At 41.2% G+C, this 25,646-nt stretch overlaps 1 protein-coding gene across 4 annotated transcripts in view; it reads right to left on the reverse strand.

The window, feature by feature from the left end:
- Positions 1-8,951, reverse strand: part of TTLL7 (tubulin tyrosine ligase like 7) — a 144,670-nt gene extending 135,719 nt beyond the window's left edge. For all 4 annotated transcript variants that reach the window (XR_008557028.1, XM_028142511.2, XM_054721196.1 and 1 more), the window contains exon 1: positions 8,761-8,951. The gene's annotated coding sequence lies outside the window, so the exon portion shown is untranslated. The remainder of the gene's footprint in view (positions 1-8,760) is intronic.
- Between the last annotated feature and the right edge of the window lie 16,695 nt (positions 8,952-25,646).

The raw sequence follows: 25,646 nt of genomic DNA on the forward strand, positions 1-25,646 counted from the left end.
TTTCTATACAACTTTGAAAGAAAAAGTCACTATGTTTTCTTCCATAAAACATGATAATCATTTTCATATTATCAGAATATATAGTTATATCAAGGACAGAAAAACTCCTGGACTACTATTAGGTAATTTTACTTGGGAATCTAAATCTCTATATTCATAGATATTTCTGAGTGTATGTGCTTAATTTTGTTCCTAATGGAAGCTACAGTTTAGGAACTTCACTCCATGCTGTATTTATTATTCCGGTTCCTTATGGATTCTAAAAACAGACTCTACATCTAATGAAGAACAGATTTAATTTTTAATTCCTTAGTCAAGGATGAAAAGAGCTCTTGACATATGTACCCAAGATAAATTTTTTAAAAGAGAAAATGCCTCCTATTCCAAAATGACAACCCTCCTAACATATGTAGCAGCAAACTTTTTTTACTACCAAAAATGCTCATTTGCACTGGTTTTTGACAAGTGAAAAAGCTTTTCCACATACATATAGTCTGCTTGAGTTTAAGAAGCACTGATCCCTCCCTTCAAACTTTCCTTAATATTTAAAGAGTCTACTTTCCTTTAGTTTTTTGCAGCAAGTACTAGAAATACCTTGTTTCGATTTTCCAAAAATAATGAGTTGAAATGTGTGTGTGGGCCAAGGGGAAGCAGATGTGAACTAAAAGTAGGTGTCAGAGGCTAGGAAAAAAATATTCAATAAATTCAACAAGTTATTTTTCTCTCAAATTCCCTTAAGAAATAAAACATTCAAAACGATCCAACAAACTAATGAAGATTATCCTCTTGTTTACATATAATAGTAAATACTAGCTTCTAGTGTCAAAATTAGTTTCTAAAAGGGGCAGCTGCAGACCAATTTCTATGTGATTCTTCAGGTGAATCTTGCCTGTTTTCTTTTTTCCCCCTCTCCCTCCAGCTTCATTTTTCACACTGCTAAAATGGAGAAAAGAAATCATATCTGCCAATCTTTAGGATTCTAGATTAGGAGATGCTAAGTAATTAAATATTATAATCTTGGATGTCATCAAACCTAAAGCTAAATGAAATGCCCCATCTTGGTTTCATGTACAGTAAGCTGATTATGGAAAGTTTTCAATTCCTATCTTTCCCCTCCACAGAGTAGCTAGCACATATTTGTTGGGTAACTGCAGACTGACTGACTCTAAATATAAATTGAGACATGTACTAAAATTATTGTCCTGGTTTTTCTAGCAACCATTATGAATGTCACACATCCTTACACATTTTATTTATTAAGGACCTTGAAGAAATAGATTTGAAATAATATTGATGATAAAATTACACATGAAAATTTTCCCATCCAATGCAATGATTCAAATTAAATCCACAGTTGCTAATTTCCCTATCAATACTCCCATATAACCACTCATATCACAAAGCCAGTCAAACCTAGTATTAGGACCACACCAAGTTCAGCAATTTTACACACATAAATTTTAAGTGGGGCCACTTCTCTTACTAAAGAAATATAGTACTACCTTATACTACTACCTTGGTCACTCTCACCAAACCTGTCCTCCAACTTTATTTACCTAAGCAACTCTAAAAATCTAAGCCAACAGAAAACATTGAAATAGTTTTGAAGCTGCTGCCTGAATTACTGCTGATCCTTCTTCCAAATCTACAAATGCTCAATTTACTTTAAAAAAAAAATCTATTTGACTGCAAATACACTAATGGAGAGAGAGGAGAATTTTTATAAAAACAAGCAATTGTCATCTTGTTGATTAGTTGTGGCATCAGTTCAGACTTTCAAAAATAGAGAAATGTTCAAAATAATCCTTGGTCAAACGATGGTCCATTTAACACAGATCGGCAGAGGAACAAAAATAAGAAGTTTGAAAGCTTGGGTGCCACAACCAATTCAGAAAAATAAAGAATGTGGGTAATTCAGCATACCCATTGACCACATGACCACCTACCTCTAAGCTTTCAAAGGAGTCGAAGAAACAGAGGCTAACCACTTGCTTGCAAGTAAAAAATGAAAGAGAAATATATATTTATCATTCACATTCCCAGAGGCTAAACAATCCCAACACCTTGGCTTTGCCAACTGCTTTATGTACTATATGAGTATGTTAGCAAAGAAATGTCAGATGGGAACAAGAAATAAGGGGTAGTGGAGAATAAATAGGCAAGCCTATTTAAATTTAAGTTTTTAACTTTAACTCAAGCCTGGGGAAACTGTTGTCGAAGTCCAGTTCAACTCTGACAGAGGAATAGAAATAGATTTACCCACTTCTACAAGCTTAAGCAAACTCTTTTAAATAAGAGTCCCAACTAAGTCCAGGACAAATTCTGCCCAAAATACTCTACTTACCTCAATATCCTGCTTCTACCAGAAATCACCTGTCAGGTCCTGAAAGGAGGGGGGTCTCTTTTTGGGTTTATGCTGTGATGCTTGTTTTCACTGCTTCCTTTCAGCTTTCCCAGAACTGATAGAATATTCTAAGAACCTGCCTCTCTGCTCCCTCCTTATGCCCTCAAGATATATTCATATCCCCTGGCGCCCCTTCTACCTAGCCTCACAGTTAATGGCCTCAATGAGGGTGGGGGCGGGACCAGGAGGAAGCTCAGGTGGACTGCGGTTCTTTTTTTCTTTTTTTTTTATTATATCTTTATTGATTTCAGAGAGGAAGGAAGAGGGGGAGAGAGAGAGAAACATCAATGATGAGAGAACCATTGATTGGCTGCCTCCTGCAGGTCCCCTACTGGGGATCGAGCCCGAAACCTGTACACGTGCCCTGACCAGGAATCGAACCTCGACTTCCTGGTTCATAGGTCGACGCTCAACCACTGAGCCACTGGCCTGCTGTTCTCAGAGGCCATCTCTGGCAATGTGCAATGGGAAGGGGCCAAGCCGGGGATGGGGGTGGGGGTGTCTTCATTGTCCACCACACTCTTGTACCTTGTAACCAGGGGTTCAGCTGATAACTGGGGAATCTGGAACTCCTGCCCTCACCTATGTGCATTCTCCAAATCGGAGTGCAAGAGTGAATCCATAGGCTTTGCATTGGCAGGATACTAAAGCTGGAGACCTGGGAATCTGAGACAGAAGGATGGAACAAGCTGAAGTTTTAAAGAGATAGATATTTCAGGAATGGGGCGTTAAAGTCCACAAATACCTGGTACAACATTAGGACCAGAAAATAGTCTATCACATATGACCCTTCTCTAGCTATAAACTCTTGGTCACTCTCACCAAACCTGTCCTCCAACTTTATTTATATCTTTTCCCTCAGTGTCCCTAACTGCCTGCCTTTTTCCCAGTCCCCAGGATTTAACCAGTCTTCCAGTCAAAAGAGGTGGCCTGAAAGAGTATAATATGAGGAGCCATTGAGAAGATTGGGAGTTATTATGGATATGCAAATACCCTATACTTAATATGCAAATGTTCCAAAGAGAACATACAGAATCCAGCAGAGTTTCAAAACTTGAATAAACATCATAAGAAAAAAATTTATTTTGCAACTATGTGTAGTAATAAATGTTAACTAGACTGATTGTGGTGATCATTTCACAATGTATACAAATATCAAATAATTATTTTGTACACCTGACTCAGATAGCAAATCATAACAGACTAGATATATCAGAATTTAGCTTTTAATGAAAATTATTAAATGTGTCCTTTTAAGAGCCAGAGCTGCACTGGAATGCAGTCATGTCCTAGGGCCTGTTGGCCTGCCTATATAGCAAGTTTTAGGAGGCATACTCTGCTTAAGATAAGAGAAGAATGTAGCCTGTTAAGCATGAAATAGCTCTGTTTTTGTTTTTTGTTTTCTTTCTGCTCTTAAAACGGTGTCACTAACTTGCAATCCCAAGATGTGTCACAGACTTCTCTTTCTGTTAGAAACCATCTAGCCATAGTCAGGTAGACCTGGATTGGATGCCACCAAGTGCTGAATAAATCAGATTGCAGAAGCTTGCATAAGAACTGACCAATCAACATAGCCCTCAACCCTGGACCCATTCCTCACGATCACTCATGAATTTTGCTCTATAAACTTGCTCTTTGTAAACTTTCAAGGAGTTCAGGTTTTTGAGCACTAGCTTCCTGTTCTCCTGGATGGCAACATTCATAATAAAACTAGAGGCCTGGTGCATGGCTTCATCCAGGGCATGTCCAGCTCAACTCACCCAGTCCAGATCGGCTGGACCCCAGCAGCATGCTAACCTACCGGTCAGAGCATCTGCCCCCCAGGTGGTCAGTGCGCGTCATAGCGACTGGCCGAACGGTCGAACTAATGGTTGGTCACTTAACATATTAGGCTTTTATTATATAGGATAGCCACTCTTTCTCCAGGACAAAGCCCGGTGTCAGTTCTCATTGACCTACTGTGCACACAGGTGGCTACAGACATCCTTATGACTCACTCAGTTTCGTACCTTAAACTACCATAACGTTATATGTCCATTATATCTCAATTTTTAAAGAGTCAAATTAAGAAGTCAGACTTTTTTAACAAACACATTTTATTTCTGAGACTTTATCTTAAGAACTGATTTTGGCCCTAACCGGTTTGGCTCAGTGGATAGAGAGTCAGCCTGCGGACACAAGGTTCGATTCCGGTCAAAGGCATGTACCTTGGTTGCGGGCACATACCCAGTGGGGAGTGTGCAGGAGGCAGCTGATCGATGTTTCTCTCTCATTGATGTTTCTAGTTTTCTATCCCTCTCCCTTCTTCTCTGTAAAAAATCAATAAATATTTTTTTTTTAAAAAAAGAACTGATTTCAAAAATATAGAACTTACCAACAAAGGTGCTCATCACAATGTTATTTATTATTATCAATAATATAGTGAGCATGAAGAAAGATTAGAAAATTATGGTACATCGACCTCATGGAAAATAATGTAGGCATTTTAAATGTTCACTGTCTAATTATAATTAAGTGAAAATTAATGTTATAAATTTTAAAGTAAAAAATATATAAAAAGTAATATGCAGCATGTTTAAAATTATGCATGGAAAACACATCAAAATATTAATAGTAGTTGTCTTTAGTTAGTAAGATTATAGTGATTTCTTCCCTTCATATATTCTTAAAATTTCCAAATTGTCCATAATTCTATAATAGAGAGGGGAAGCTTTTCAAAAAGCAAACTTCTTTGGAAAAGTTTTACTTGCATAAAAAACTTTTTCTTGGTTTAATTGAAAACTAATCCTTTTACTATCAGTATCCAGAAAATATACCATTTTCTGAAGGACACTTGGAGCAAAGAATATGGAGAATGTGAACAAGACCAGTCAAAGATAAATTTGGCCTGCTTAGAAACATACACTAGTTCCCTATGACTACCAGGTAAGGAGCAGATTTCACGGTCTGATATTCAAGGTTCTCCAAACAGTATATGTGCACTTCTCAGCTGAACGTCTTCTCTGGCTTTTTCTTTGACTATCAAAATCCTCCCCATCTCTCAGTTATTTAATTCACTTCCACCCACGGAGACTTTCGTGAACCTCTGATGATCCCAGCCTCTACTATTTCTCCTTCTTCTTAAGGTGTTGATGTAGCACTTAAGTTTGTTGACCACCTTTTTTCTAGTATTAAGGCAATTCTAATTATTTTGTTGATTACTTGTATGTAAATATCTTCCCAGCTAGATTTTAAGTTCCTTGAAGTCAAGAATTTAGATGGTCTGCAGAAGGTAGTCATTTGACAAATAAATACATAGGGAGAGCAGTTCTAAAGCAAAGTTGGTATTAAATTCACACTCTCAGTAATGACCCTATATAATAAAGAGATAATATGCTAATATGCAAATTGACCGTCATGCCCTCACAAGACGGCTGCCTATGACCAAGCTGGCAGGGGGGTTAGTGAGGGACGACCAAACGACTGAACAGCAGGCTGCGTGGGTGACCAGGCCGGTGTGGGGGGGGGGGGCCATGAGGGAGAAGCAGTTGGGGGCGACCAGGCCAGGGGGGGGGGGGGCCCAGGCTGGCAGAGGGGAGCAGTTGGGGGTGACCAGGCCAGTAGGGGGCAATAAAAGGTGACCAGGCCAGCTGGGGGGCCAGTTAGGGGCGACCAGGCTGGTTGGGGGGTGCAGTTGGGGGCAACCAGGCTGGCGGGGGAGGGCAGTTGGGGGTGATTGGGCTGGCAGGGGGGGCAGTGAGAGGCAACTAGGCCTGTGAGGGGGGGCAGTTGGGGGCAACCAGGCTGGCGGGGGGGGGGCAGTTAGGGGTGATTGGGCTGGCAGGGGGGGCAGTGAGAGGCAACTAGGCCAGTGGCGGGGGGCAGTTGGGGGTGTCCAACTGCTGGTTTAGGCCCGATCCCCGGATCGGGCCTAAACCAGCAGTCGGACATCCCCCAAGAGGTCCCAGATTGGAGAGGGTGCAGGCTGGGTGAGGGGGAACCCCCCCCCCATGCACGAATTTCATGCACCAGGCCTCTAGTATATAAATAAAATGTGTTGCTTCCATTTTAAAAGATCCTGCTGACCTTCCACCACTATAACATACACCTTCCTTAAAAAAAAAAAAAATAGCAGCGGCACTTATTTTTGCTTACTCATTCATACCAATGTTGCTGTCCCTCTTCGGATTAACCAGATTGGACTACAAGATGTTTCACACCAAGGTTCAGGACACAGTCTACAGCCATGTAAAAAACTAAAAGAAATGACCTCCTAGAAATCAAACTTAAGACTCATCACAAGACCCTACTTCTCTTACAGTCTTGTCTGAACAAAAAATGTAAATTCATGACTCCATTTTATGGCCTTCTTTAGGCAGTGGGCTTTAGTCTATCGATATCCCCAATTAAGTTAAAAAAGAATTCCCCAATACAAATTGTTTGATACTTTAGAAACGATGAGCTAAGATGACTATGTTCCTCTCTGCCATTAAATACTATTCCAGCACTTAGAGATAATGAGCATTTGTGCTATAGCAACCTGCCTCCTGAGACATTAACAAGAGTTGCATATCTTAAGAGAAAATACATAAATCATAAATGAAAGCAAGTCAAATGACCAAGCAAGGGACACGGGAAAACCTAGCCACCATTATTTTTGTAGAAGGAGTGCACAAGGTCCATATAATTGTTTACTCTGAAGGGCAGGGCAAAAACAAATCAATTCCACTAGATAGAACTACATTTTGCTACCACACATGTTTTTTTTTGTAAAAGTCAATGCTTGTTCAGATTCCACCATTTATGATCTTGAATCTTCTCAATATTTCAGTTTCCTAATCTGTAAAATGGAATTATCATCTGTTATACCAAATCACAGAACTGTAATGAATCAAACAACATTATTAGTCTGGGTTTATCTGTCACCTTATAATGAGGTAACACACCACACAAAAACAGTTCAGTCACACACCCTAAGAACTAGATAATTGTTCTTACTGCATATGTTTTCCTAAAGTTTAAAAAGGAAAACGATACTCAGTTGTTTTTTACCTTCCTGATTGATTTCTCCAACACTTGAGCATCCACCAAAATCACATCTTACCTTTTGACATATGCTCCCTAAGAAAATAGGGGTTTTTCCCACATAATTCAAAGCATATCTTACTTTCATATAAAACAGGGGTGGGGAACATCCAGCCCATAGGCCGTATAAGGCCTGAGAAATCATTTTTCTTGCCCTGCCAAGACATTAGGAGTGAGTTAATTAAATGTTTGACCAGATATAGCAGGCTAACTTTTAAATTGATAATTTTGTATGGCCAGAGAATGATGTTATAAATATCCAAATGGCCCTTGGCAGAAAAAAGGTTTCCCACCCCATATAAAAGAACAATAATTCCACATACAGGAAGTTTACAGGTTGTTGTTGCTATTGTTTGAGATCACTCCTATGAATATTAATACTGTTTAATAGACCATACAGTATAGGTACACTTGGGTTAACAACTTCTTAATACAGTGAAAGGTACATGGGCTTTAGAGTCATAAAGATCTGTATTCAAATTCCTGTCCTGTGACCTTGAGCACATAATTTAACTTTCCTGCTCCTCACTTTCCACATTTGGTTCTGGGTTGTTAGGATGATTTAATGAGACTATATATATATATATACATAATATAATATATATCTTATAATATACATTTCATATATATATATATATATTTATATATATATATATGAGCATAGGCTCTGAAAGTATTATTTCCTACTTTAAATTTTTTTCCTCCTATGATGCCAGGACCAATCAAACCACCCTGAATACAAGACAACTTAGATACAGCGACAACTTAGATACAGCATCTTTCTCACACATGGGGGGGCGGGGGGAGCATGTGTTGTAAAATGAAGTGGATGATGGCATGAATTAGACATCCAATAGGGCAAGAAGTGGAGAAACAGGTCTTCACAAGGGCCCTAGACTTCACTCGCTTGTGTGAAAAAGACACTAATCTGACACACTTTGAAGTCTGCAGGGCAAACGCGCGGAGGTTTGTACCAGGGTGTGGAGAAAGGATGGAATTTCAGAACAAGCCAGCCGGGCCTCCGGGTTCACCCCACCTGACCCTGCCCGCCCGGTCTTTCAACTGGAGCCTAGAAACAGCAATTGACCTCAACCCCCACCGCCCCCATTATGCCCAAACCTCTGGGTACCAATGGTGCTGAATCACTAGCACCAACAGCAGCAGCGCCCCGTTCTGCGGCTCCCGCGAGGGACAGGGTCCCCAGAGCAGTGTCCTCCCCGGGTGGGGACCGAGACCTCCGGGTCAAGGGTACGTGAAAGGGGTCGGGGAGGATCGGGACACCAGGTACTCACCAGGGTGCGGAAAGCCCAGCCCGGATCCTCGCCTCCCCCCCGGCAGGCGGCCCCTCTGCGGTCCCGGTTTCGGCGGGCGGCCGCCCCGGCCGCCACCTGAGCTGGTCGTCCGGAGCTCGCCTCCGCCCGCCCACCGCCCGCGGCAGCCTCGGCTCGGCTCGGGGACCCGGCGCTGGACCCGCAGCAGCTGGAGCTGCTGTCGCCACCGAAGGGGGAGGTGGCTGCCCACGGGCCAGACCATTCGCGGGCTGCGGCCGGGGGTGCGCGACGAGCGGAGCGGAGCTGGCACCCGGGGCGTATCGGGGCGGCGACAGTGGGGCGCCACCCAGAACGAGGCGAAGCCTCAGCACCCCCTGCCCCGGCAGGACTTGGGGCCCTGGAGACCCGCAGGGGAGCAGCTGCTTTTCCGGGCTGTTGACTGAAGGCAGCCCTCCGGCTTTTCCGGGCACCCCCCTCCCGGGTTGCCGTGGTCCCGCTCGAGCTCCTCTAGAACCCCGCAAACAGAGGACCTAGCAACCCGGCGCCCGGGCGGTGCCCCTGGGCGGTGCCCTCCGGGGAGATGCGAAAGATGCATCCGCGGGCCCCGCGGCGCCAGTTCAGGGCGCTCCTCTGACCACAAAACACAGCGGGGCGTCTTGAGTCATTGGAGGGGCTCCCCGCGTCTTTTATTCTAGCACTTTGTGGAGCAAAGAATAAAAGGCTATCCCAGGCAGCTTGAAAGTTAGAAAATAAAATCCAGCGAGGCTCCATCCTTGGCAGATAAAGCCTGGGAAGTAAGGGACAGGTGTGAATCCCAGAGTTACTGCTCAAGAAAACGCTGAACTGCAGTAGTTTGGAAAATGTAGATTTAGGAAATCATTTTAGCATACAGATCTATAAAAGTTGATTACATACATGTTAAAATATTTGAGGTTCCTTGTTCTCCATTTTAGAATTGGTGTCTTGGGAATTGGGATGGAATGATGTCCTTATCGGAAATGAACTGGATAGGACTGGAGGAAAGTCCCCACAACTGTCATTCCTTGGATTTTTGTGAAAGCGCTTTTGTGGTCCCTGCCCCAGGCTACCCATGTTCATTTCAGACCGCGATACAGATGGAAACAAATGTATATTTTTGTTATAGATGCGGGGGGGGGGGGGGGGGCGGTTAGAGACCAAACAGGGTTGGCAACTACCTATACTGGTAAAATATAACTTAAGGGAGCAAAGAAAAAGACCCTTTAAGTGCCTCCCAAACCATACAAAATTTCACATTAAAAAGCCATTTTCTCTGGATAAAGGTTTTGTCCTCTTTTGGGTAAGTTAACATAATGTTAACATAAACTGAGCACTTACTATACTAGTACACCAAACACTGCCCTGAGAGTATTTCCACGTTTATTCCTTTATTTATTCTTCTATAAACTGTGAAATTGGTAATATTGTCGCTCTTTTTTATAGAGAGACACTAGGCTAAGGGAGTTTGCTGTTCTGGGTTTACTAGTACAGATTGAGTGGCAGAGCAGCCATTGCCATCTGGAATTTCTGACTAGTTCCTTTCCACCAGAAAACCTCTGCGAAACATACAAAAAGCCCGATCATGTCCATGATTGGCACTTGAATGTTTATTCTCCCTTTGTGGAAACTAGGTTTCATGGTGCAGACAGGGATTCTTAAGTATCTAAGGTGAACATCACCCTTAGGTCAGAAATAGGGATCAGAAGGAAGAGACCGGAGTTCACTCAGAACTAGCCTAGAAAGGTCAATGTCAAAAATGCACCGGTAGGGCCACATGAGGGTGAGGAGGAATTCCTCATTACCTTTTTGTTAATCAATTTCACTGTCATTTGCACTAGATTGCACTTTACACTTAAACTAATATTACCATATTATGTATTATACTTTACACTGTTATTCTTCCAGTTCCAGAGTTTTTAAATGGACCTAATATCATATGCCTTACCATGATTTAGAGAAGTAACGGGGCCTTAATAACTCTCACATCCCTTAAGGGAAGCTTTTTGAGAAACATTAAGTTAAATTGTTACCCTATGTTGTGCCATTGTTATTATGTTAACTTTTATTATAAACTAGAGGCCCAGTGCACGAAATTCGTGCACGGGGCGGGGAGTGTCCCTCAGCCCAGCCTGCACCCTCTCCAATCTGGGACCCCTCTCATAATCCAGGACTGCTGGCTCCTAACAGCTTGCCTGATTGCCCCTAACCACTTCGGCCTGCCAGCCTAATCACCCCCTAACCACTCCCCTGCCAGCCCGATTGCCCCTAACTGCCCTCCCCTGCAGGCCTGGTCACTCCCAACTGCTCTCCCCTGTAGGACTGGGTCCCCCCCCAACTGCCTTTCCCTGCAGGCCCAGTCGCCCCCAAGTTGCCTCCTTTGCCGGACTGGTTGCCCCTAACTGTCCTCCCCTCCACGCTTGATCGCCCCCAACTGCCCTCCCTTTGCAGGCCTGGTCCCTCCCAACTGCCCTCTCCTGCTGGCCATCTTGTGGCGGCCATCTTGTGTCCACATGGGGGCAGCCATCTTTGACCACATGGGGGCAGCCATCTTGTGTGTTGGAGTGATGGTCAGTTTGCATATTACTCTTTTATTAGATAGGATGTTTGCACTTTAGTACCAGTGCAACAGAAATCCCCAGGGCACCATGTTGCTGAAGAGCGGAGCACTAAATTCCCAGGGAAGCTAGGCACTGTAACTCTCTGCCAGAATGGCATCAGCCTCAGAAATGTGTGATTCGTCCCTCCATGCACAGTAGTTTCATGTTCAAAGGAGACAACAAAGGAACAGAATTGGAATAGGTAGACAAGATGCCTTTTGAAGTAGTATCCTCTGTCTGTTGACAGAGATATAAGAAAAGAGGATAAAGTCTTGGTGGTCCACCTGAGACCAAGCTGAGATTTAGAACCTGATCAGTGATAAGCCCTGATAGACTGATGACATCTCCAGCCATCTCTGTGTATAAGTTGACTTTACTAGAGGGCATGTTTTTGAATGAATGACAGGGAAATTTTGCGCCAGTAGCCGTGAAAAACTGTCAAAAGCAATAAAAGGAATAGTGTAGTGCCTGCATGCCCGGCTCTCCCACAGAGACTTCCAATGGTTTTGAGCCCCCTGAGGATGGAAATTGGGGGCCAGAAACTGAGGAATCATTTTCACAAATGACTTGGTGGAATTTCGGGTCTAAGAAGTACTACTTTGGGCCCTGGTGACAAAGTACAGCACAGGGGGCCATTCTCTCACCGAGTCTGCCATAGTCTTCCTTGCAGCCTTGCCACTGATACAGAAAGGCTCGGCCCAATGAAGGCATAGTCTCATAATGGGCACTGCTGACCAACACAGGGTCAAAATAACTTGACTCAGAGCATGCAGCAATAGAGCATGAGTGGGATTGTTCCTGAGAACCTGAGGGCGCAGCTGAAGATTTCCTGTCATAATGAGAGAGCCTGGGTAGGGGGGAATGATTGTTAAATTGAAGATGATTGTTAAACATCATTTAAGCAGTGATATTAAGAGTCTAATTAGTACAGCATCAAACTTATGTCTTAATTTTTAGAAAATTCACATATTTACAACACTAAGTCATTATATCCAAATGGTAATAGACTTTTCTATTTGTACTTTTGTCTTGCATTTCCCAAGGATGTTTTCATAGTTCTTTTCATATATATTCTGCACCTTTCTTGCAAATTTATACCAAATTATTTTCTTGTATTTGTCTTCCCAATGCAGTATATTCTTTCTATTTCCTTTTCAAGGTGCTTTTGCCTGAATAGAGAGGGATTGGTTATTTCTATAGATTATTTTGTATTCACCCAACACACCAAATTCTCTTATTTGTTTTTTCACAAGAGTCTCTTAGGCTTTCTAAAAAACAAACAAACAAACAAACAAACAAAAAACCACGACATATCACCAGCAGCAGGAACCTGTGGTGGGCTGGCATGGCCATGGCATACTCAGCCCCACATTGGGTGTCTTATGGGCCGCACCAGCTCAGCCAGGTTCGGTGAGCCCAAGTGGGGGCGGTGAAGGATTGAGAAAAGACAGAGAAGAGAATGAAAGCTGGGTCTCGGTGGGATGCTGCCCTCTCTGATGGAGAGAGACAGCGCCACAGACTATAAGCCGTGTCTTTATTTTATAGCCAGATTCCACAAGGCAAAGTAAGGGTGTGGTCAAGATACTTACAACATTCTCCTGAGTTTTGATCCTACTCAATTACATGCACCTGATCTCCATCAAGCCCACATCACTCAGACAGATGGGGCCATGTGTTCAGACCATAGATTCAAGCTTAAAGCTATAGCTGTTGGCTATAATTGTGCTGGGAGAGCTCTGCCCTCCAAGCTGGGACTTGCATGTGGCCATGAGAAGACTGTGCCCTCTCATTAGTCCGAGGCTTGAACTTGTCCCAACACTGTGGCCACTCTCCACAGGAACCATATCTCTTTTTCCAATACAAGTGATTATAGTGATGCCTGTCTGATTCCTGGTTTTAAGTGAAAGATTTAATTTTTGCCATTTGAGATAATGTTGAGAGTGGGCATTTCTCTATTTTTTAATCTCAGAAAAATCTTTCTTTTTTATTGAATTTATTGGAGTGTCACTGGTTTAAAAAAAGTATATAGGTTTCAGGTGTACAATTCTCTGATACATCATCTGTATATTGTATTGTGTGTTCACCACCCCAAATCAGGTCTCCTTCCACCACCATTTATCCTGCCTACACCCTCTTCTACCTCCCCTTACCCCCTTTTCTTTATTTTGTAAGTAATTTCCTGCTGTTCCTATTTTGCTTCCAGTTTTCCTTGGCATGAATTGCTTGACCTTTATCTGATGTCTTCCCTCTCCCCGCCCCCACTGATAATGGTTGGGTTGTTTTCCCTTTAATTTTTAATGTAATCAATATGTAGATAGACTTTCTGGAAAGGAACTCCCCTTTCATTCCTCTAATACAGCCTGTTTTGTCATAGTGTATTACTCTTTTGATGCATTTCTCTATTGTATCCTCGAATACATTGTGTAAACATTTGGCATTTATAGATATAGGTGAAATTGGCCTGCATCTTTAATTGTTGTTGTTGTTGTTGTTGAATTCCTTCTTTGGCTTTGGTATTTGAGGGATTCTAGTTTCATAAAATTAACTCAGGAGCTTTCTATCTTTTTCTAAGATCCACAGTAGTTTAAGTAATATTGGAATTATCTATTCTTTAATGGTTAGATTAAAAATTCAACTGTGAATCCATCTGCCTGCTGCTTTTTCAATAGGAAATCATTTATCACTTCCCCAGTCTCTTCTATAATAATTGGTCTATTCAAGTTTTCACTAATTCTGGGCCATTTGTGATAATGTATGTTTTGTTAGGGAAGTATTTATTTATTCTAGGTTTAATTAGTTTATGTACTCTCCAGAGTCATCTTTAGTATTTACTTAGAATTCTTTTAATCTTTTTCCTGCTTTCACAATGTTAATCTTATCTAATTGTTATTTCATTCTCTTTTCATGATCAGGCTTACATGGTATTTATCTATTTTTATTGGTCTTTTTAAAGAATCAGTCTTTGATTTTATTCTTTTCTGCTATTTCATCTATTTTAACAATTTCAACTTTTATCAATATTAATTACCCCTTCAAAGTTTCTTTTGTTTTGTTTTTGTTCTTACTGAATTATTATTTTTAATTAAGATAAACACTTAATTCCTTTATTTTTACCATTCTGCTTCCCCATTTTCCTGTGAGTTATTTTGCTGTTCTCCATTGTTTTGGTATAAGGGTTTGTTTTTCCAGTGCTTCTAGGTCAGGCGTCCTCAAACTACGGCCCGCGGGCAACATGCGGGTGTTTTTGCTGTTTTTCTTTTTATTAAATGATTATTTTCCCTTCCCTTGTTCTCATAATCAAATATTATTACTGAAGTACTATAAGAAAACAAGATATTATTTTCTTTACCAAAATCATATATTTCCCTCTTTTCTTCTTTTACTTGAATAAGTCTTTTAAAATACTTTCCTATTTCAACATTCTTTCTCTCCTACCCTTCTATTTTACTTCTCTCTTCATTTTTTTCCACTCTGTTAAAAATGTGGTTTCAGGTTGCCCTAGCTGATTTGACTCAGTGGATAGAGCCTCAGCCTGCAGACTGAAGGGTCCCAGTTTTGACTCTGGTCAAGGGCATGTATCTGGGTCATGGGCTGGATCCCCAGTAGAGGGTGTGCAGGAGGCTGACAATCAATAATTCTCTCTCATCATTGATGTTTCTATCTCTCTCTCCCTCTCCCTGCTCTCTGAAATCAATAAAAATACATTTTTTTTAAAATGCGGTTTAAGGTTTTCTGTTTGTGCTTCTCAATGAAAGACATCTTTCTTTTTATAATTACAATTTGCATACCTGGTAATTTTTTGTTGTTGTTGTTAATCTTCACCCCTGGATATTTTTTCCATGATTTTTAGAGAGAGTGGAAGGGTGGGGGAGAAACAAAGGGAAACATGTATGTGAGAGAGACATGTCAATTGGTTGCCTCCTGTACACGCCCTGACTGAGGCTAGGGATGGGACCTGCAACCAAGGTACATGCCCTTGACCCTTGACTGGACTCTAACCCGTGACCCTTTAGTCCTCGGGCCAATGCTCTAACCACTGAGACAAGCCAGCTAGGGCACATCTGTTTATTTTAAGAGAATTTATAACAATGCTGGTTGATAATTACTATAAATAGATGTTTTAATAACAGGATTTCAGTATATCAAGTTTACCTCCAAAAAAATTTTAAACAATTCAACCTAAATCATCCAGAGAGGAAAAGAGCCAGTAGATTGTTATGGTAAGAGTTCAAATAATGATAGTTATTTTTATATTGACCTTCCAGTAAGTGAAATGCACTATTCTAAGTACTTCATTTACTTTATCTAATTGCCACTTAAACCCTATGAAGAAACTACATTATTATCATCCTATATGAAGAAACTGACATTTTAAAGGAATTAAATAACTTCCCCAGTGTTACAAGGCTAGAAATTGCCAAAGTGGGGCTAATATCCAAGTTTCTCTAAATCTAGGTCTTTCTGATTTCTAAGTTCCCATTCTTACTGCTCCACTCCACCTCCTCATTAAGGAAGAGAAGCTAGTATATTTCATCCCATTTATGGACCCAAGTATCACAGACATAAAAATTTTTCTTCCAGGCCAATTCCTCAGGAAAATCCATTACATTTGCCAAGCAAAAATGCAAAATTAAACTTGCAAACATTTTGGCTCACTTTCAGATTTCGAGAAGAGTAATTTCCTTAGAAGTACAGGAATAAAAATCTGACTCACGATAAATAATTCTAGCAAATGTATTTCTGTACTGCCTCTGATCTTGCCCTTTTGCCTTAAGTCACTGCCAAGATAAATAAATCTCATAATACTCTCAGAATACAGAGAATAATTATTGAAATTAATCTAATTATATGAAGATTTTAAGAGTTTTTGATACTAGATAGAACATTTATTTTCCAAAAGCTATTCTACTGACTTTCCTTAAAGTATCATATAATAATCCACATGATGATTTGGCATTTTTAGTGCATAAAAATAGATTCCCTGGTATTACTGTCTATTCTTCTATATAACTCACTGCCAAAACAAAATTGATTAGCATTTTACATGTTCATTATTATCTATATATATTGAAAAATACAACTGAGAACAAGGAAAAAAGCAAAGAGAGTCAAATATCTCGCAAAAATCAATAATTTCATTCATAAATAATTCTTTTTGTGTTTATTTGCCCATAATTCCAACAGAAACATTGCCTTGCATATGACAAATAACCAATAAATATTTGTTGAACAAACAAATGAATGAAATCTTGCTTATAACAAATTAAAATCAGTAAATCAGCAACATCTATGGTACATTGGCTCAGAATATATTTATCCTATTCCAGTGACATTACACCTATTTTGGTGCATTTCTATCTCCCACTTATATACCCTGTTTATACAAATTTCCATTTGTATCACCTTGGTTTTCAAAAACCAAGAGATAAGCATGAGGAGTGAACTGAACAATCAGAAATTCTCCCAATGTCCTGGCCAGTTTTGCTCAGTGATTAGAGCATCAGCCCGCAGACAGAAGGGCTCTAGGGTTCAATTCCCTGTCAAAGTCATGTACCTCAGTTGCAGGTTCCCCAGACCTGGTAGGGGTGCTGCAAGAGGTAAACAATTAATATATCCCTTTCACTCACATGGATCTCTCTCTCTCTCTTTCCAAATCAGTGGAAGAAAATATCCTCAGGTGAGAATTAAAAAAAGAAAAGAAATTCTCCCAAGACTTTGAATCTTGAGAACCTAGGACAGCTGGAATTCATTCCTGCCAGTCAATATACCTTAACGAGAGAGTTAAGTGTCCTTATTGCCTGGAACCTCAGAATTACCCTAGTTCTTGCCTAGTTGGAGCTTGGTTCTCTACCTTACCTTTGTAATTCACCAGTATCAACATAAGATATTTTTCTGTTTAAATTAGCCAGAAATAATTTTTAGTACTTAAAACTGAAGAACACAATCCTGCAGCTTCCACTTAAGATGTGCAAGGTTGTAAAGATTATCACACTAAACCTAAGAATGAAAAAACAAGGTAGTTTACAAAATCATAACTTTCCTGGAGCATTTCAGAGAGCTGAGATCACAAGGCAACTGAGTAATCTAAATTCCAATGAGAGATAAGCTCCTTCAAGGAGAGATGGAACAGGCACCTTTTGACCTGTGGCAGAGTAGGGAGAAAACTGGTAGCCACTATACAAATTAGCTGTTAGGGGATGGACACAAGGTCTTATTTGCTTCCCTGTTTTCTTCTCTCCTATGAAGCAAAAGCCTTAAATCACTGTGAGAAGGGGCAGCAAACCCTCTTGCCTATGGGCTACAGGCAAAGACTGATTACATTTACTAAGGAAGGAAGAGAACTTTCTGGAGGAGAGGCAAAAAACCATATTAGATTTTGAATCTTACCAATTATCATTCTGCTGCCAACCCCAGATACAAGAAAGAGTTTGGTTGCCACTGGCAGGATATTTATATATATAAAAGCCTAAGCGGTGATCGACAGAGACTTGGCCGACAGCAGATGCCCTCTCACTCCAACAAGAATTGTTTGAGTTGTCTTGTACCCATGGTGTGGGGAAGTGGGTTTATGATATCTAAATCCAGCCTACCACCAGGAATGCTCAGGACCTACTCAAGAAGGCAAATAATCCTTTCCACTAATATTTACAGGGTAAAATAAGATTGTTGTTAGAGTAATAAATTTGACAGTAAAATAGTAGTCAAGTTTTCAGGCAAATTTAAATTGGCTAGTTGAAACAAGCAAATATTCTAGAAAAATTAATTGTACTGGACAAAAAGGTGTTCCTAAAGTGTTAACTAAAATTTTTATTGGTAGTTCATCTCATGATAAAAATGCGCACCATGTAATGAACCTAAAACAGTAATATTATAGTGCAAAAAATTAAAATTTAAAAGCCATCAAGACTACATTATAAAATCTTCAAAAGCATCCTAATATTTAAATCAAAAAGGGGGGGATAGTAGAAGAATATCATGTAAGGAAAAATATCCTGTAAGTAATTACATCTAGAAAATTAATACTTTAGAAAATTAATTGTAAGGCTAAAAGTAAGACACCCATGAAAAACACACAAGGTGTCAAAACAAGCCAGAGGAAAATCATTTGGGCCAAAAATGAAATAGGATCCCAAGTCAAATTTATAGAAAATATTCCTTTATTAACTTTTGGTCGAGAATATGTTCGTATATTTTCAGAAAACAACTCCGAGACCATGTGGATTCCAGCAACAGAGAGGAATCGACAGGACTACTCCAGCCATGAAGACAGAAGAGAAGCAGTCCAGAGGTGGAAGACGCTGACGTTGCCTTGCCATATTAGCAGTTAACAGCTGTGCGTCACTACAGGTTGCCGAGGACCAAACCAGAGAGGGTCAGACCTGCATTACCACCATTTTTCCACCATTCAGAACTGAAATGTCATGGCTGACATGTACACATAAGGAACTGTTTGACATTGAAATTGGGTCTCAAAAGAACTGTTGGCTCAGAAAGAAACTCACTACATACTGATTCATTTGCCTGTCAGTATAACCATTATTGCTTGTCTCATTTTCGGTTCTTATAAGTGTATTTCTAGTAGGACATGATCTCACTCATCTAGGGGAAATAATGAACAACATAGACTAATGAACAAGAACAGACCCAGAAACAAGGAGGCATGGATCAGACTGCCGGGCCTCAGAAGGAGGGTAGGGGAGGGTGGGGATATAGGGGAGAGATCAACCAAAGGACTTGTGTGCAAGCATATGAGCCTAACCAGTGGTTAATGACAACAGGGGGTAGGGGCATGTGTGGAGAGGGTTGTGGGATGGGAATGGGGGGATGAGGACAAATATGTGATACCTTAATCAATAAAGAAATTTTTTTTTAAAAAAAAAAGCCTAAGCGACTGTCGCAACTGAAACAACCAAACGGATGACCAAACAGGCTGCATGGGATGACCAGGCCGGCAGGGGGGTTAGTGAGGGATGACTAAACGACTGAACAGCAGGCTGTGTGGGGTGACCAGGCCAGCAGGGGGGAATTTGGGGGAGGCCAGGCCAGGGAGGGCAGTTAGGTATGACCAGGCTGGCAGAGGGGGGCAGTTAGGGGCAACCAGGCTGGCAGAGAGGAGCAATTAGGGACAACCAGGCCAGCAGGGTGGGCAGTTAGAGGTGACCAGGCTGGCAGGAAGGCAGTTAGGGTTGACCAGGCCAGCAGGGGGAGCAGTTAGGGGCAATCAGGCCAGCAGGCAGAGGCAGTTAGGGTTGATCAGGCTGTCAGGGGGGCAGTTAGGGGCAATCAGGCAGGCAGGCAGGTGAGCAGTTAGGAGCCAGTGGTCCAGGATTGTGAGAGGGATGTCCGACTGCAGGTTTAGGCCCAATCCCCGAGATCGGGCCTAAACCGGCAGTCGGACATCCCCAGAGGGGTCCCGGATTGGAGAGGGTGCAGGCTGGGCTGAGGGACCCTCCCCATCCCATGCATGAATTTCGTGCACCGGGCCTCTAGTGTAGACATATTAGGAAAGCTTCACCTTCAAGAATCAGCTGTATAGGGCTGCCAAAGAATGAAGCTGGAATAGGACAGCAGAGAATTCCCCACACCAGCATTTTACTATTGGGGGAGGGGCAAGATTATGGGCAAAAACTGAATTCTGAGGGGGGAGCCAAAACAATGAGAGAAGCCCTCATCCCAAGCACAAGGAGCAGTAGTCCAACTTCTAAAACATTTGAAGTCTGTGGTGCACCAAAGGCAACAAAAGCCAAAACAAACCCAAACCTAGCTCACCTCCTGATTACATTGACTCAACTCCACACTAACAATCAGACAGAAGAAGAGGTATTCCCATATCCAGGGATAAATACAATTTATCTTAGTCTCTGCTATATATGATGTCCAGCAGTCAATAAAAAATTACAAGACTAAAAAGCAAGAAAAAAACAACCTACTGAGAGAAGACAAAACAATCAACAGAAATAGACTCAGAGATTACCCAGATGATGCAACTATCAGACACAATCTTTAATATAATTATAACATATTGAAAGATCGAATGTAAAAGTTGGAGAACATGCAAAACCTGTTCAGCAGAGAAATAGATCAAGAGCCCCATCTGTATTAGTGAGGAATTATATTGCCAAAAAGACTATGAACTCTGACTGAAACAACATTTAACTACTTAACATTTAAACAATCTTCAAGCTCCCAAACTTGCAACAGAAAAAAAAAAAAATGAGTGGCAAAAACTGCACAAGGCTGTCCAGAAGGATTTGCTTATGGATTGATTGTGGATATGAAAGAAAGAGAGAAGTTAAGTCCCTATTCAGCCCAGCCAGTGTGGCTCAGTGGTTGAGCATTGACCTATGCACCAGGTGGTCACAATTCGATTCCTGGTCAGGGCACATGCCTGGGTTGCAAGCTTGATCCCCAGTAGGGGGCATACAGGAGGCAGCCAGTCGATGATTCTCTCTCATCATTGATGTTTCTATCTCTGGCTCTCCCTCTCCCTTCCTCTCTCTAAAATCAATAAAAACAAAAAAATCCTAATAGACAGACAGCAGTATGGTGATTACCAGAGGAAAAGGGGGATGGGAGGAGGTAGGAGAGAGTAAAGGTGGGAATAAATGCTGCTGAATGGAGACTTGACTTGAGATGGTGAATATACAATACAATATAAAGATGATGTATTATAGAATTGTACACCTGACACCTATATAATTTTATTAACCAATGTCACCCCCAATAAATTCAATTAAAAAAAGAAATGTTAACTATTGTCAATTTCTAATTAGTATAGATTCTGAACTAGATGGTGTGGACCAGTTTGTCATTTCAAATGTTAAGACAGTAATTCTGGAGAGGATCATAGCTCCTCCCAAACATAATCATGTTCTGCTGTATGAGTATTATTATCCTGTTCTATGATATTCTATCCTATCATATCCTATTATGCTATATAAGCCAAGGCTGATAGAAACACAGAAGTTTAGGCAAATGAGCCCGATTCAGAGTAATAAAGAATAAGCAGCAAGGAGACTAGAAGTCTCATGAAACGGGATGAAAATACAGCTGCAGACACCTCATTGTCTTACAAACCAGAATGTCTGCCTGCAGAAGTGTGGGAGTAGCTGGGAGAGTGCGCTGTTGGTTGACTTGGGTGAAATACAACCTTCTCTTACCTAGTTGTAGCTGAGCCAAAAGAGCTTTCTCTTGCCCTTATGGGGTTGTTTCTGTCAATCCTTCTTAAGTTTGTTCTGTTTCACTAACTCATATTCTTTTGATCACTGTTTGAAATTAAGCATGCTATGACTTACCATAGGTTTATAATTGCACTCAAAATATGTCAATTTGTCTTTCTCTGACTGTCTTATTTCACTTAGCATAATATTCTCCAGGTCCATCCATGCTGTCCTGAGACAAATGGGGGGTGGCTGGTCCAAAGTCATCATCCTGGGCTCTGGGATTTATGTTGGAGCTCCCCAAGAGAGGTCTTGCTCCTTGTTCCTTCCCACCTCCTACCTGGTGGGGAAGGATGGGAGCAAGAGCCCAGGTAAGGTTTATGCAGCCCCATCTTGGATATCTCGGAAAAAATACAGATTGCTTGCTAGCCTGCAAATGAAGAAATTTCTGGTGCAACTCAGGACTACATCACCAATTGCAGGATCCCTGTGGATAGCCAGTAGACTGATATCAAGGCTTGATTCCCCACTAATGTATTGGGGTTTACTGTCATAGTTGATGCAAAATTTAAAAGTTTGACTGCCTACTTTCCATGCAATTTTGTTTCTAATTAAGCAAATCACTTAATCTAAAAATGTGTTACCATTCCTCCCTAATGGATGTGTAAGATTTATACTAATTTTCAGTAATTCATCTACTGAGCCTGTGTTGGGTGAAGGCTCATGTTCAAGGACATCTAATAAGGAGGGGAGAAGAAAAGTCATCAAAGACTAACATATGTGAGGTAAACCTGAATTGACACAGTGGCAAGATGAAAGAAAAGGTTTTTAACTTTCTCGTCTAATCAGCATTTTTAAGTAATCCATTTAGGAGCAAGACTGGAGACATTGGTGCTCTGCTCTCCATGTGGCTTGTGCATTCCTGTAATACAATATTAATAAAACAGTAATCTCCATGGCAGACTGATCTGTCTTAATGTGTCCCCAAGTCTCTAAAGTGCCTTAGAGGGTCTTTGAAGTTGGCACTGGTAACAGTGTGTAACTCCTCACAATAGTTCTTATGGGAGTATTATTATCAGCTCAATTTTATGCATGAAGAAATGGAGGCTCAAGATAAAATAACTTGTTCAAGGTCACAAATCTAGAATGCAGCAACTAGTACTTAAATCTGAATTTCTAAGCTATTTCATAATACTTGCCCAGCTGCACCAAGCTCAATCATTGGAGTCCTCATTCAGACTTCTCATCCCATCAGTCACCAAGTTCTTTTCTTTGAATTTCTGTAACAGTTTACCATTTGTTCTTAGCTCTCTGTTACTACTGCTCCTGGCCTAGTTTCAGGGCTTTCACTTCTACCAACATTACTCTAATTCTGATAGTCTTGCCTCAAATTTTGTCCCATTTCCAATCCATCCATGCTATTACCTGAGTGATTTTGTCTCTTCCCTGCTTAAAAGTCTTCATTAGCTCTCCATAGCCTTCAAAGTAAGTTCAGACGCTTAGTTTGATATATTCTTAGTTTCAAATGAAAAAACCTTGGAAATATTTCCTCGTATTATCTCTTTTGCTCTGGTCCAGTTCCAAAACCAGCTCCTCTATACTCAGCTGCACAGTCCCCACATGAATCAAGATCATATCTCCCATCATCCAACCAGTTCTGGTAATGGACTTACCGAGAATTCTTTATTTCTTTTATTAATTATCCAAAATCTTACTTTTGAAGCACTAAGTCTTTATCAACTATATTTAGGGAGCCATGGATACTTATATTCCTATATGATTCTTCACAGCCAACGATGAAATGTAAGGATATGCCTTTTTCTTGCACCTCTGCAAATATACCTGTTACTAGAGGCCCGGTGGATGAACTTCATATACTGAGGTGGGGGTGTCCCTTAGCCCAGCCTGCACCCTCTCCTGATCACCCCCTAACCACTCCCCTGCCAGCCTGATCAATGCCTAACTGTTCCCCTGCCGGCCCGGTCCCCACAACTGCCCTCCCCTGCCCACCCAGTTGCCCCTAACTGCCCTCCCCTGCAGGCCTGGTCACCCCCAACTTCCCCCCCCCCGCCGCTGGCCATCTTGTGGCGGCTCTCTTATAACGACATGGGGGCAGCCATCTGGTGATGACATGGGGGTGGCTATCTTGTGATGACGTGAGGGCGCTGGGGCCACCTAGGCTTTTATTAGTATAGATGAGTGTCTGGGAGTTCTATTTTCTCTTTCTGCAGTGAGGTAGGTAGCAGGTTTTTAGATTATTCTATCTTTTGGTAGGAAAATGCACTTCTAAAATAAATGCTAAATGAAAAGGTTTTTCTTACTCCCTAGATATCATTTATTTCACTGTGTGGAACTGTTAAATTTCAAACCATGACTACAAGACTTGATGTAGTATGGTTAAATATAGTCAAAATATTTCCTTCCTTTCAGGGCCATCCTTCCTGCCCTTCCAGTTTTGCTGTGGCCAGTGAAGTGGAGTGGAAATGGTGATGCCAACTGTAAGCCGAAGTTTTAAAAACCTTCACGTGTCTAGATACAGATATCTTTTTCAGCCTGAACTCCAAGGTAAGAGGACATTATCTAGAAGTTTAGTCATTCAGTTAACATAATGAGAGTAAGAAAGAAATATTTGTTGTGGCAAGGCACCAAGATATTTGGATTGTTCATAACTCCAGCATATCTAGCAGAAGTGGACTGATATAAAGGGACTCTGATAGTTCCCTGCACTGTACTCCACCATGTGGATTATTGACACATTCTCATCCATGGTCCCTGAAGCATCTTTGGCTGGCTTCTATGCACCATAATGGTCTCTTAGTCTATATCTTCAAAATTCAAAGTGGAACACTGACTCCCAAAAGTCCCAGGTGCTCAATGGATCCTAATGTCACTGGTCTGATTCCCTATATAGCACTTGAATATTCTATATGACATCCATTACAAATTTTTGCTCGAACAACTCTGGCGGTTAGAAATCACTCATTTTCAAGGCAGCCTATGGCACTGGTGACAGAAAATTCTTCCTTACATTTAGTGGAATGTGTTTTTCGTTAACTTTGTCTATCCAGTGGTTTTAGTTCTACTCTGTGGCCATATGCTTCTCTCTCCTCTCCCTTGTCTGCTCTTCTCTAGGCTACTTGTTTCAGGATTATAGCTTGTGATTTAAATGCCTCATCACTGACACACAGAGAAGGCCACGTGAAGAAACAGGGGAGGCAGCCATCAACAAAGCAAGGAGTGAGGCCTTGAAAGTAGCCAACCCTGTGACACCTTGATCTCAGACTTCCAGCCTCTGAAACTGTGAGAAAATTAATTTGCTGTTTAAACTAAAAATGAATTAATTAATTGCATTTTCTCATCACTACAGTGTTTGCTCTCATCTGAAAGCACTTTAGTTTTTGTTATCCCTTGTACAGACTACAGTAACCAAAGCACCTTTTGATATTGGTGCAGAGAGGCTACCATCTCCCTGTTTCTGCATTTCTATTAATTCAAACCAAAACCATATTAAAAATTTTGCCAGCTACATCGCATTATGGGAAACCAGTTTGTTTGTGTTAAGTAAAATTTATGTGTTGAAAAAGGAAATAGAAAGAAACAAAATAAAAAACCCGAGTTGCATCTATATATATAAAAGCCAAGTGATGGGAATAACCAGAATGACTGGAACGACTGGTAGCTATGACGCACACTGTGGCTGGCCAACCAGCCCAATCGGGGGCAGGGCCGGCTGGTTAACCTCCCATGGACCCTCCCCCTAGCTGGCCCAGCCCCAATAGGGGCAGGCTGGCCAGATCCCACCCATGCAGGAATTCATGCACCAGGCCTCTAGTATATAAATAAGATTGTGATACTGAGTATAGATGAGAATTTTTGCATTGCATCACATAACCACTTCAGTGGTGTTAGCTAACTCTCAAGACTTCTATGTCTAAATAACCTTAATCAATGGGTTCTACTTAGAGAAGTACCCTCCTTCCTCAATTCTAACTAAAAAAAATCATCTAGTTTTATAGCATTCCCCAATTTCCCTACACATTTACTTCTCACTTTTTAGATACTTCTAATAAACCACTAACCACAATTCATCATAGTTGTTCAGTTATTAGGTCTATAAATATCCCCATAAGAA

The sequence above is a fragment of the Eptesicus fuscus genome, chromosome 9, assembly GCF_027574615.1.
Source record: "Eptesicus fuscus isolate TK198812 chromosome 9, DD_ASM_mEF_20220401, whole genome shotgun sequence".
NCBI classification, from domain to species: domain Eukaryota; kingdom Metazoa; phylum Chordata; class Mammalia; order Chiroptera; family Vespertilionidae; genus Eptesicus; species Eptesicus fuscus.